Raw genomic sequence first — 10,379 nt, 5'->3', positions numbered from 1 at the left:
ACCCACTCTGGTACTCTTGCCTGGAAAATCCCATGGATGGAGAAACCTGGTAGGCTGGAGTCCATGGGGTCACCAAGTTGGACATGACTGAGCGACTTCACTTTCACTTTTCATTTTCATGCATTGGAGAAGGAAATGGCAACCCACTCCAGTGTTCTTGCCTGGAGAATCCCAGGGACGGGGGAGCCTGGTGGGCTGCCATCTATGGGGTTGCACAGAATCGGACAAGACTGAAGTGACTTAGCAATTTGGTCAAAAGACATTTGGAAATTATAAACAGAGAATAAATAAGCAGCCCCCAAATATTATTAAAGAACTTTTCTTTCTGATTACTACTATACACTGAAGTCTGGCATCCAGTCTCTCCAAATCAAAAACACTCAAGTCACCATAGGAGAATACCCATTTCTTGTTTCATACTGGGATGTGCTGTTATTTGTGGAGTGGCCAAGACAAGTCTTGTTATAGGAAGGGCAGTTATTTAATGATACGACATACTCAGTTCTAAGGTCAAATATACATTCCCATTCAATTGCTAACATATTCTTCTTTGTTTTGTATGAAGCTCAACATTAAACACTTCAGTGCCTAAGAACCTTTAACACTGATGCCAGTTGCAAGGTTTGTAAGGCTGTCTGAGGAGCCTGAGAGCCTGAATTCCCATCGACCCCACCATCATTCACAGGGTGTCCTTAGGGAAGGACCTGACTCTATTAGTTGGAAAATTGGAAACCTGGGGACTTCAGTACTAGGTTCAAATCCTGGCCTTCTTACTGATGTGACTCAGAGCCCTAACTCTCATTGTGCCTCAATTTCCTCATCTGTAGCGTGGGGATAATAACTAGCCTCATAGGATTCTTGGGAGAATTAAATGTGTTCATAGATAGAATAACCCCTGGCACATAAGGGATTATACATACCGACTTTTATAGTACTCACTTCACCGTGATATTTCAGCCTCTCTGAGGATATCACTGCTTACTGAAGATTTTCAATACAGAAGGCAAGAACATAGTTTCAGTAAACTCAAATGACTGAGAAACAGAATTCAGGATGCTCAGAAATGTGACTTTATACTTCTACTTCTTCTAGACTCACTGGTGTGTATCCTATGATCAGAGACCTCTGGGAAGAAAGAAAGAAGTTCTGTGAGAATTTTTCCTTTGAGCTGGTCACAGTCATCCCCCAAAATAGCATGTTCTTCAGGAAAACTCTTCCCCTCACCCACCATGTAACCCATTTCCATCTGCCTTTTTCAATGTCTTGTTAGTTCCTTTCCCTTTTTTTCCTTTTAATTGGTTTGCTGATGTCAGTTTCTCTTTCCTTCCTTTCACAGCCCATTTTTTATGTGTGTTTATGCACACATGGCGGGGAGTTGGGGGGGGGGGGGCTTTCCCAATGGCTCAGTGGTAAAGAATCTGCCTGCAATTGCAGGTGACACAGGAGATGTGGGTTCGATCCCTGGGAACCTGGAAATGGTAACCCACTCCAATATACTTGCCTGAAGAATCCCATGGACAAAGGAGCCTGGCAGGCTACAGTCCAAAGTGTCGCAAAGAATAAGAACAACAGAGCAAATGTGCCAGAGGTCCAAGCCTGATAACTTGGGTCAGAATATCTGTGTCTCTCTTAAGAGGGTGATAAGAGAGTGTAGAGCTTCTTGGTTTACACAATGAAAGAGTTTTGGGAACCATGTAGGAGACTTTCAACAGCAAAATTTCCTCTGGAAAATATAGAGAGCGTGCATTTTTTATTCCTGTGTGCTTCCCTCACACTTGGAGGAAAGAGAGTTAAAATTTCAACTCATGAGTGCCCGTGTGGATGCTCTTAAGACAAGGTAAAAATGCAGTTGAGTTCAACACACTCTCAGACCTGACCCTCTGGAAAATCTCTGCAAGGTCACAGCTCATCAGTACCGTGACAAAACAAGGACACCCTATATAGTGTGATTACTATGGAGTATTTCCGGAACAGCCTCGAATGCAAATAAAGTTCTAGTCTCCAAAAATGCTCACTTGCAACTGTCATAGAGTCCCAAATGTTTATAAGAAAGAACTAAAACTTTAAGACATGAAAGTACAATATACTATTCTTGTCCATAGGTGAACCCTTGTTCACCCAGAACAAAGGTCAGGACTGACAGTTCTCTGCTGGAATGTGTTTATTTTCAAGTCTTCACAGCAAAGTGGGATTCTTTAAATAAGATAGCAATAATTTGATGAGGAGATGGCCAGTTCTCTTGGCCTTTATCACTGAATGCAACATCCTTGTCTGCCCCCACTCATTCCATGACATATCTGCTTGAGGAATCTTGACATTTTCATCACTTCTTTTGTCTGTCTTCAGGTTGGTTGCCAGCCCTTGCTAACACAGCAGCAGGATGTAATCATCAATCAAAACTTAGAGAACTTTGTGAACTGCTTCTGTCGCACTGTGTTCTTTTCAGGAATTTGCTTTGGCAAAGTCCTTGCATTTATTATGTTAGACTTAAGTGGCCAGAGGTCATTGCTGAAAAATGTAATTCTAGTAGATCCTTACAGTATCCAGAGTCAAAGGGTTGGTACTGAATTTATAAAGGATGTGATGAGGATTCTTTACTAGTTGGATATTGTGCTTCCCAGTTCACAGTTCATCTTCAGCTACATTTTGAGGTGAAGAAGTATAATTATAAGAAGACAATAAGCTTAGAGACAAAGGCCAGATAGATTTAAAAAAAAAAAACTGAGAGGTTGGGGTTCAAACCCAGGTTTTCTAATTTCAGAGCCCATGTTCTTTCTGCAACATTCTACCAAGTTAAGTGCTATAAACAAGGAAGACAAGAAGAAAAGGAATCTTCAGCTCTTAAAACATAGGATACTATCAAGCCTTTATAAATAGGGGCAGGCTCTCTTTCACCAAAGAATGTACTGTTGGTGAAAATATATCCATCCTTTATGTCTTTACAAATAACTCATGCAAGACCAAAAGTCATTTAGATATTTAAGCAGAGCAAGACATTGATTTTCCTGCCTCTTCTTCTTCCTACCTTCTCCATCCCCCAGTTAAAATGCATGGCTTTGTAGATACATGTCTAATTGTTTTTCACGATAATATTACAGTATAAAGCAAAAAAAAACAAACAAACCACACACACACATAAAAATGGGTGTGAAACTGTTAAATACTGCCCATATCCCTGGCAAGAAGTAGGATATTTTAAAAATATGTTGTATGGGGCTTCCTGGGCAGTTCAGTGGTTAAGACACTATGTTTCCACTTAAGGGGGAATGGCTTCAATCCCTGGTTGAGGAACTAAGATCTCATATACAAAGCAGCCAAATAAATAAATAGGACATGAGTTTGAGCAAACTCTGGGAGATGGTGAAGGACAGGGAAGCCTGGCATGCTACAGTTCATGGGGTCACAAAGAGTCAGACATGACTTAGTGACTGAACAAAAGAAACTCTCTGTATTAAAAAAATAAAATGTGGTGTAGTTAAGGAGTGCATATTTATATTGTCATAGCCAGAAGTAACTATAAAGGGCAGGGCTTCTGATTAATGTGAGAATCCAAAGGGGCACTTAGCTCAGTGTCAGTGAAAAAAAATACTTTCGTGCAGGTGTTGTGCTCAGCGCTGTAGATACTGGGGTTTTTAAAACAGGTCCTGCATGGTTTCCCCTGCTGGAGGGTACAGTCTAGGTGGGAAGCTGTTGTCTTTTGCCAAAACCTACATGGAAGGTTAACACAGTTCCTTTCGTTACTGTAGCAATATGAAGAAAATATTTCATGGCAGGCAGCATCCAGAGGTCTATTTGCATAATTGATGAAGCTTGGCAAATCTGAATACCACAAAGGTTTCCCAAGTTTCCAATAGGTAGAGAGACGACTGCAGTGACAGAAATACAGCTGCTAAAAATCTTACATTTACAAGCTTGAACCTAGAGAAACCACTCATAGTGACAAGTAACTCTCTGAAATTTGTTGCTATGTGAAAGGAAGGTCACCAGTCTCTAACAGACCCCCTGGATACCACAAGCATATGCATGATGCAGACCAGCAGAATCTAAATAAAGACAGGACTCTCATGAATCAGGTATTGGCCTCCTAATGGTGACACTCTGCTGGAAGAAGAAAGTGTTATCAGGGACTGAGTCATCATAAATGGGGAATTGGTGGTTCCCCTTCTGAGGATGGGCATGTAGTCCCCAAACACATTCAAAGGATAGATGCTAATATTTAAAGAAAGATGGGGGGCGGGGGGCTTGTGATCCAGTGGTTGAGAATCCACCTTGTGGTACAGGAGATACCAGTTCATGGAGCAACTAAGCCTGTGTGCCACAACTACTGAGCCCTCGCTCTAGAGCCTGTGAACTGCAACTGCTGAGCCCACGAGCCACAACTCCTAAAGCCTGTGCTGTGCAACAAGAGAAGCCACTGCAATAAGTCAGTGCCCCGCGACTAGAGAAAACCCACATGCAGAGACAAAGACACAGTGCAGCCAAATGTAAAGAAAGATCTCAGAGTGTGACACGGGAAGTTCTAGACAGGGACATTTCTCAGAATGACGTGGAAGCAGTGAAATGCACAGCGAGAGAGGCTAGAATGATGGTCTGGCCCTGATTAAGTAGAAAGCCCATATATCACCTTGCAGTAAGTGGGTCAATGAGTCTATGTGCTTCCAGACATTCAAATACCAGACACATGGCAGTCATGGAAAACTGGGCAACTACATGGTACACCAACTGTTACTATTAGATTTCAGCATTTTCTCCTGCTCAGCCCAGGAGGACAGCATGGTCATTCTTACCACAGTGATGCAAGTAACTAATCAGAGTTAGTATCCAAAACATAAGCTTTTTGCAACACTCGGATTAAGGTTTTTCCAGACCTCTCTTCTGAGTGGGGAGGGACATACTAACTTGTTGCATATTAAGATTCTCACTGGATGCAGGACTGTGAAGGGGAGCTTTCAGGTAGCTGATCACATTTTAATGCAGAAAGGAGAAGGACTCAGAATATACACTTCTTTAGTCCCTCTGGCTAAGGATTTCGTCCATCTCCTGTTGTAAGAGAACTGGTCATTAATACCAGATTCACATTTGTCCTGCATGTTTACAAAAAATTTTTAAAATTTAACATCCCTACCAGGCTATGAGATGCATGAAGTTTAGAACTATGACCCTCTTGTACAAGATTATATTCCAGGAGCTCAGGGCATAGTTGCTGCTTGACCATTATTTTTTGAGTCCATAGTAAACTTGTAACTCCAGTAGGACACAATAGCTTGGGTTCAGTTGCTCACAACTACAGCTGATTCTATTATTTGTGATCCGTATGTTCTATAAATTTGCTGCAAACACTAAACACTGCTTCTAAGAGAAATACAAAGATGAAGTTCCTTTGAGCCTCTGGCCACATTTTCATCAACCAATCAATCCATCACTTTGTTTTATGTGTGTTTCTGTTTAAAGATTCTTTGTATGATATAGACTGTTGATTCATTAACATTGAATTCATGGCCAACAGTACCATAACTGATGCCTGAATGAAGCTTATTCAACACTTCATGGAGTTATTTTCTCCATAAAGCACACCATAGCCTTCTTGCATTTAGCAATATGAGACGGCACTTGAGCACTCTTCTGGGAGCCACTTTAAACAGAGAAATCAATAAGGAGAAAAATTGCCAAGTAGATGGCACCAAATAAACACAGAAAGGAAATGTGCTTATAGTATGAGACCTGAAATGCGTAGGCAGCAGCAGCACCTTGTTTCACATCAATTCTTTTGCTGTCCTGAGGGGGAAAACACAGAACCTCTTTGGTATGATTAAGAAGAGTCATGGACCCAGACGGCAGTCTGTGGTTACCATTGGGTGCCCTGCAGTTCCCCAAGAACATGGGGCCTGATCAAGAGCTATTTCCATCTGGGGATGGTGTCACAAGACAAGAGACATTAGGAAGATGAATGTGGCACAATTTGATTTACAACTTAAACCAAATAGTAAAAAGCTTTGTTTAGCTGGTATTTCTCAAACCTTAAAAAAGGCATTTTTAGAAAATAAAATAGAAGATTCTATATCACAAAGTAAAAATAAAAAGTAAGAGTACAGTTTGGAAACAGCTTCAGAAGTTCAAGGACATTCAGAAGTGGCTTCTGAGGACAGACAGGAAGTGTTAGAAAACTCTTAATCATGTACCACACTAAATTTTGGATTCTGCTAAAATGATGTGAAATGCACATTTCTTCTCTATTCCCTAGCTTGACAAGACACACACGCTGATGTGGTACCCAGGAATGTGCAGGTGAGCTTTACCTGAGAGGAAGGAGAGAGGGGAGACCGTGAGCATCCACTCTTTCTCTGTGTGTGTAGATGCCCAGCTTCCAGGAAGGGTAGGAACAGCTCTGACTGCATGGGCTTTACAGCTCAACTCAGTTATTCTGGGTGACTCCGTCTCCACCAGCACAGAAGACTGCACAAAACTCCTCGGCAAGCCTACCTCATCATCTCAGAGCCTTGCCTCAGGCTTCCATGCCTTGTTGGCTCAGCGTAAGACGATCGGCTGCTGCTTCTCAGGTCTAGTATTTCATCATGAATGAGGCAAATTTGGACCTGAAACCCAATCCTCACTTACATTCACCTTTCCTGAAAAAAAGCAAATTATTAAGAGCTAATGTGGTGAAGCAAGGCTGCTCATCAAAGGAAAGGCCATTTGGCTGAGACCTGACTTGCACTTGACTCATGTCTTTTCTGCTCCCATGCCTTATTAGGTCATTCCCAAATCCTGATTGATCACGTGGTTCTCCTGCTTTAGATCTAACTTCTTTGATAACATAAGCACAAAACACAATATTTTCTTTTAACAATTATTTAAAAGCCTACTACCCACTGGGAACCGTTCAAGGAGATTGGGAATATAGCAATGCATAAAAAGGAAATGTTTATACCCCTAGTCATTCATATGTATTCATGTATCTATTCATATACACTATATAGTATATATGAATGGGTGAACTCATACACACATATATATATAATACATACACATACACACAATATATATATATATATATATTTATATATATAGTAATATAGTCCACCTAGTGGCTCAGATGGCAAAGAATCTGCTTGCACTGTGGGAGACCCATGTTCAATCTCTGGGTCCAGAAGATCCCCTGGAGAAGGAAATGGCAACCCACTCCAGTATTCTTCTGGCCTGGGAAATCCCATGGACAGAGGAGCCTGGTGGGCTACAGTCCATGGGGTCACAGAGTGGGAAACGACTGAGCCACTAACACATATGGTAATACTCTAGTGTGATGTTTAAACGGGCATGGCATTGGAACTGACCAGTCAGAATAGACACTAGTCATAGTCTTGGAGTGGGGTTCTAGAAGGGCAAGTGGCATTAACCCTTTAGTTGCTGGATTATAAAGAGAGAGGAAACTGGGGGAGGGATGGGGTAGCAAAGGATACTTGGAGGGCTCAGGAGAGCAGCTATATACCAACGCATACAGAGTATTCCAGTATTTTTCACAGTTGATGTGGCTGGATATGAATCCTGGTAATAAGTGCAATGGGGAGAAACTAAATGTTATGACATGACCAAAGTTATGAATAGAGAGACTTGTCCCAAAAACGCTGAAAGAAAATACTCATATTTCAGAATGGGACTTCTTTGGGAGAATGCAATGAAAGAAAGTAGGAAGGCAGTATTACATGATTGTAGTTCCTTAATGTTTTTAAGTTCCCATAATCAACAGATTTTATTTTTATAACATTCTGTGAAAACAATTTATTCTTAATCTTACTATTTGCCTGGAGTGAGTCATGATCATAAGGTCCTGATGTAAATGATAAGTGTATATAAAGAATAGCTGTCTTATAGAAGGAAACAAAATTCAGTTAACATCTGAATTTAATAATATTGGAGTGTCAATAACCCCTTCTCATCGACTTCACAGAAGGCCGTGGGGTAGAAAGTAAAGCTGTAAGTAACTGACAAGAAGCAACAGCAGAAGGCCTCTTCTGAGTGACTTACTGGATTCAGATCCGGTTGGCCGTGGGTAGTGAGGAACAGACACTGCTCTCACAGCTGTATCCCTGAAGGCAAAAAAGTGCATGTTCATTTTAATAGGGCTTGGTTTCTCCCTTTTCATGTTGAAGCAACTTGGACCAATAAAAATCACTTTTAAGTAACATTTTGAAAATGTGATTTTTAAGAGAATCCAGAGTTTTAAAAAGTATGCCTGGGAGCTATGAGCAACTGCAGAGAAGAAAATGTTTTAGGCCTTAACACTTTTAATATCATGATTTAAAGTTATCTTGACAAGAAGAAACAAGACACCTCCAAATCCTGTTTCCATACTTAGCGTAAGAATTATAATCAGTATTATTCAGAGTATGTGAACAGCATCTTCTTTGAGCAGCTAGCCAAATACTTAAGGCAAAGTTTCTCAGTCTGAAATTTATCTGAAGAGATGGTTCAGAACTTTAAATTATTTCCCAAATGTATCCCTGATCTTAAAAAAGATTAAGGACCTCTGGCATAATAGATGAATTCCTTCATTCATGAATTCAGTTAAGTATTTGTGCAATGTTTATTATACGCCAGGTACTAGTCTAGGCACTGGGGGATTTAGCACAGAGTGAGTCCAATGAGGTGCCTGCTGTCACAGAGTGTTTTCTATAGAGAAGCTTAGAGGGTTGATAGGAGTCAGATACCTGGGTTTAGACACTGGTACTGTAATCTGGCGGAGAAGGCGATGGCACCCCACTCCAGTACTCTTGCCTGGAAAATCCCATGGACGGAGGAGCCTGGTAGGCTGCAGTCCATGGGGTCGCGAAGAGTCGGACACGACAGAGCGACTTCCTTTTCACTTTTCACTTTCATGCATTGGAGAAGGAAATGGCAACCTACTCCAGTGTTCTTGCCTGGAGAATCCCAGGGATGGGGGAGCCTGGTGGGCTGCCATCTATGGGGTCACACAGAGTCGGACACGACTGAAGTGACTTAGCAATAGCAACAACTGTAATCTGGAGCAGATTATTTGCCTCCGAGTCTCCATTTCTTCATCTGTAAATGAAGATAAGATTCATCCATCTTTAAATGTGGATAATAAGATTGGAACTAACATGATTCAAGTATAAGCACAGAAGCATAAATTCAATAAATGAATAAATGATAAATATTATTAAACTCCCTTCCCCAGGAAGGAGTAGGTGTGGGTCAGAGAGTTATTACTTCATTTTTATAGATTAAGCTCTTTTAAAGGTTAAGCTCAAAGTGGTTGCATGACTGTGTTAGAGCAGGGAGTGACTAATACAGTTATGACCTGGGCTAGCTAGTTGATAGATCCACTAGCTCTTAATGTTCTTCCTTTGCATTGCTTTTCCCTAGTGAGCACTTTGCTGTATTCATTAACTTTAAAGAATTATTAAATTATTTAAAAAGAGGTTGGCAAAACTAAGGCCAGTCACTGTCTGTCTTTATAGGGTCTTCAAGCTAAGTGTGACTTAGACATTTTTAAACTGCTGAAAATAAAGAGAATTTTAATATCCTTGAAAATGTAAATTCCAGCCCCTGTAAATAAAGTCTTACTGGAACACAGGCACACTCATCTGCTTGAGCATGGTCATGGCTGCTTCCACATTACAGCAGCACAGATGAACAGTTGTGACAAGACAACATATGGCCTGAAAAGCCTAAACTATTTACTATCTAGTCCTTTCCCCAAAATGTTTGCCAACCCCTGATTTAAAATGTCATTTCCTCTGGAAGGAGATACATACCAAATACAGCATACATCTTCTGAACTGGTAATATGACACAACTTACAATTAAGGGTCAAAGGCATCAGTGTGCAAAGGTGAGACATTTTGATCATAGCACTTAGAATATTTAAATGAGAAAACAGCTATTATATTTGAGAATTTTAGAGCTATTAAGTCATTGGATACTCACAACTCTAAGAGGTAAGTACTTTTTACATATGAAAGAACTGAAATTCAAAGAGATAGGGACATGAGTTCAAGGTCATAGAGCTAGTGAATGGTTGAGATACAGATTTGAATAGAAGCCTCTCAAAGAGTGGGACACGACTGAGCACACCTGTACACACACACCATGCTTCTATATACCAGACCGATGTCACTACTGGACAGCCCAAGAGTTTAAGAAAAATGCTTTGTATTGGTAGCTACACAATCTTCTCTGCCCTTCCAAAACCTATTCCCTATGGCCAGTTTCTTCACCTTAAGAATCCCACTCCCCGCCCTCCCCTCACAAAATGGGGGAAATATCTGCTTGCAAGCTTTATCCTAAAGATGAGAGATAATATATTTACAATGCTTGGCATTTTGTAGTTGACAATGACTAGGATTTCATTACTGTTGTGT

At 40.8% G+C, this 10,379-nt stretch overlaps 1 long non-coding RNA gene across 1 annotated transcript; it reads right to left on the bottom strand.

The window, feature by feature from the left end:
• Positions 1-215: 215 nt before the first annotated feature.
• Positions 216-8,773, bottom strand: LOC104981554. The gene is made up of 4 exons (XR_824378.1): positions 8,706-8,773; positions 8,023-8,084; positions 6,481-6,626; positions 216-1,125 (listed from the first exon to the last, which is right to left on the bottom strand). It is a non-coding gene; the product is annotated as an uncharacterized LOC104981554 (long non-coding RNA).
• Between the last annotated feature and the right edge of the window lie 1,606 nt (positions 8,774-10,379).

The sequence above is a fragment of the Bison bison genome, unplaced genomic scaffold (genome assembly GCF_000754665.1).
Source record: "Bison bison bison isolate TAMUID 2011002044 unplaced genomic scaffold, Bison_UMD1.0 scf7180017864519, whole genome shotgun sequence".
NCBI classification, from domain to species: Eukaryota; Metazoa; Chordata; class Mammalia; order Artiodactyla; family Bovidae; genus Bison; species Bison bison.
This window is presented reverse-complemented; position numbering and strand designations above follow the sequence as displayed.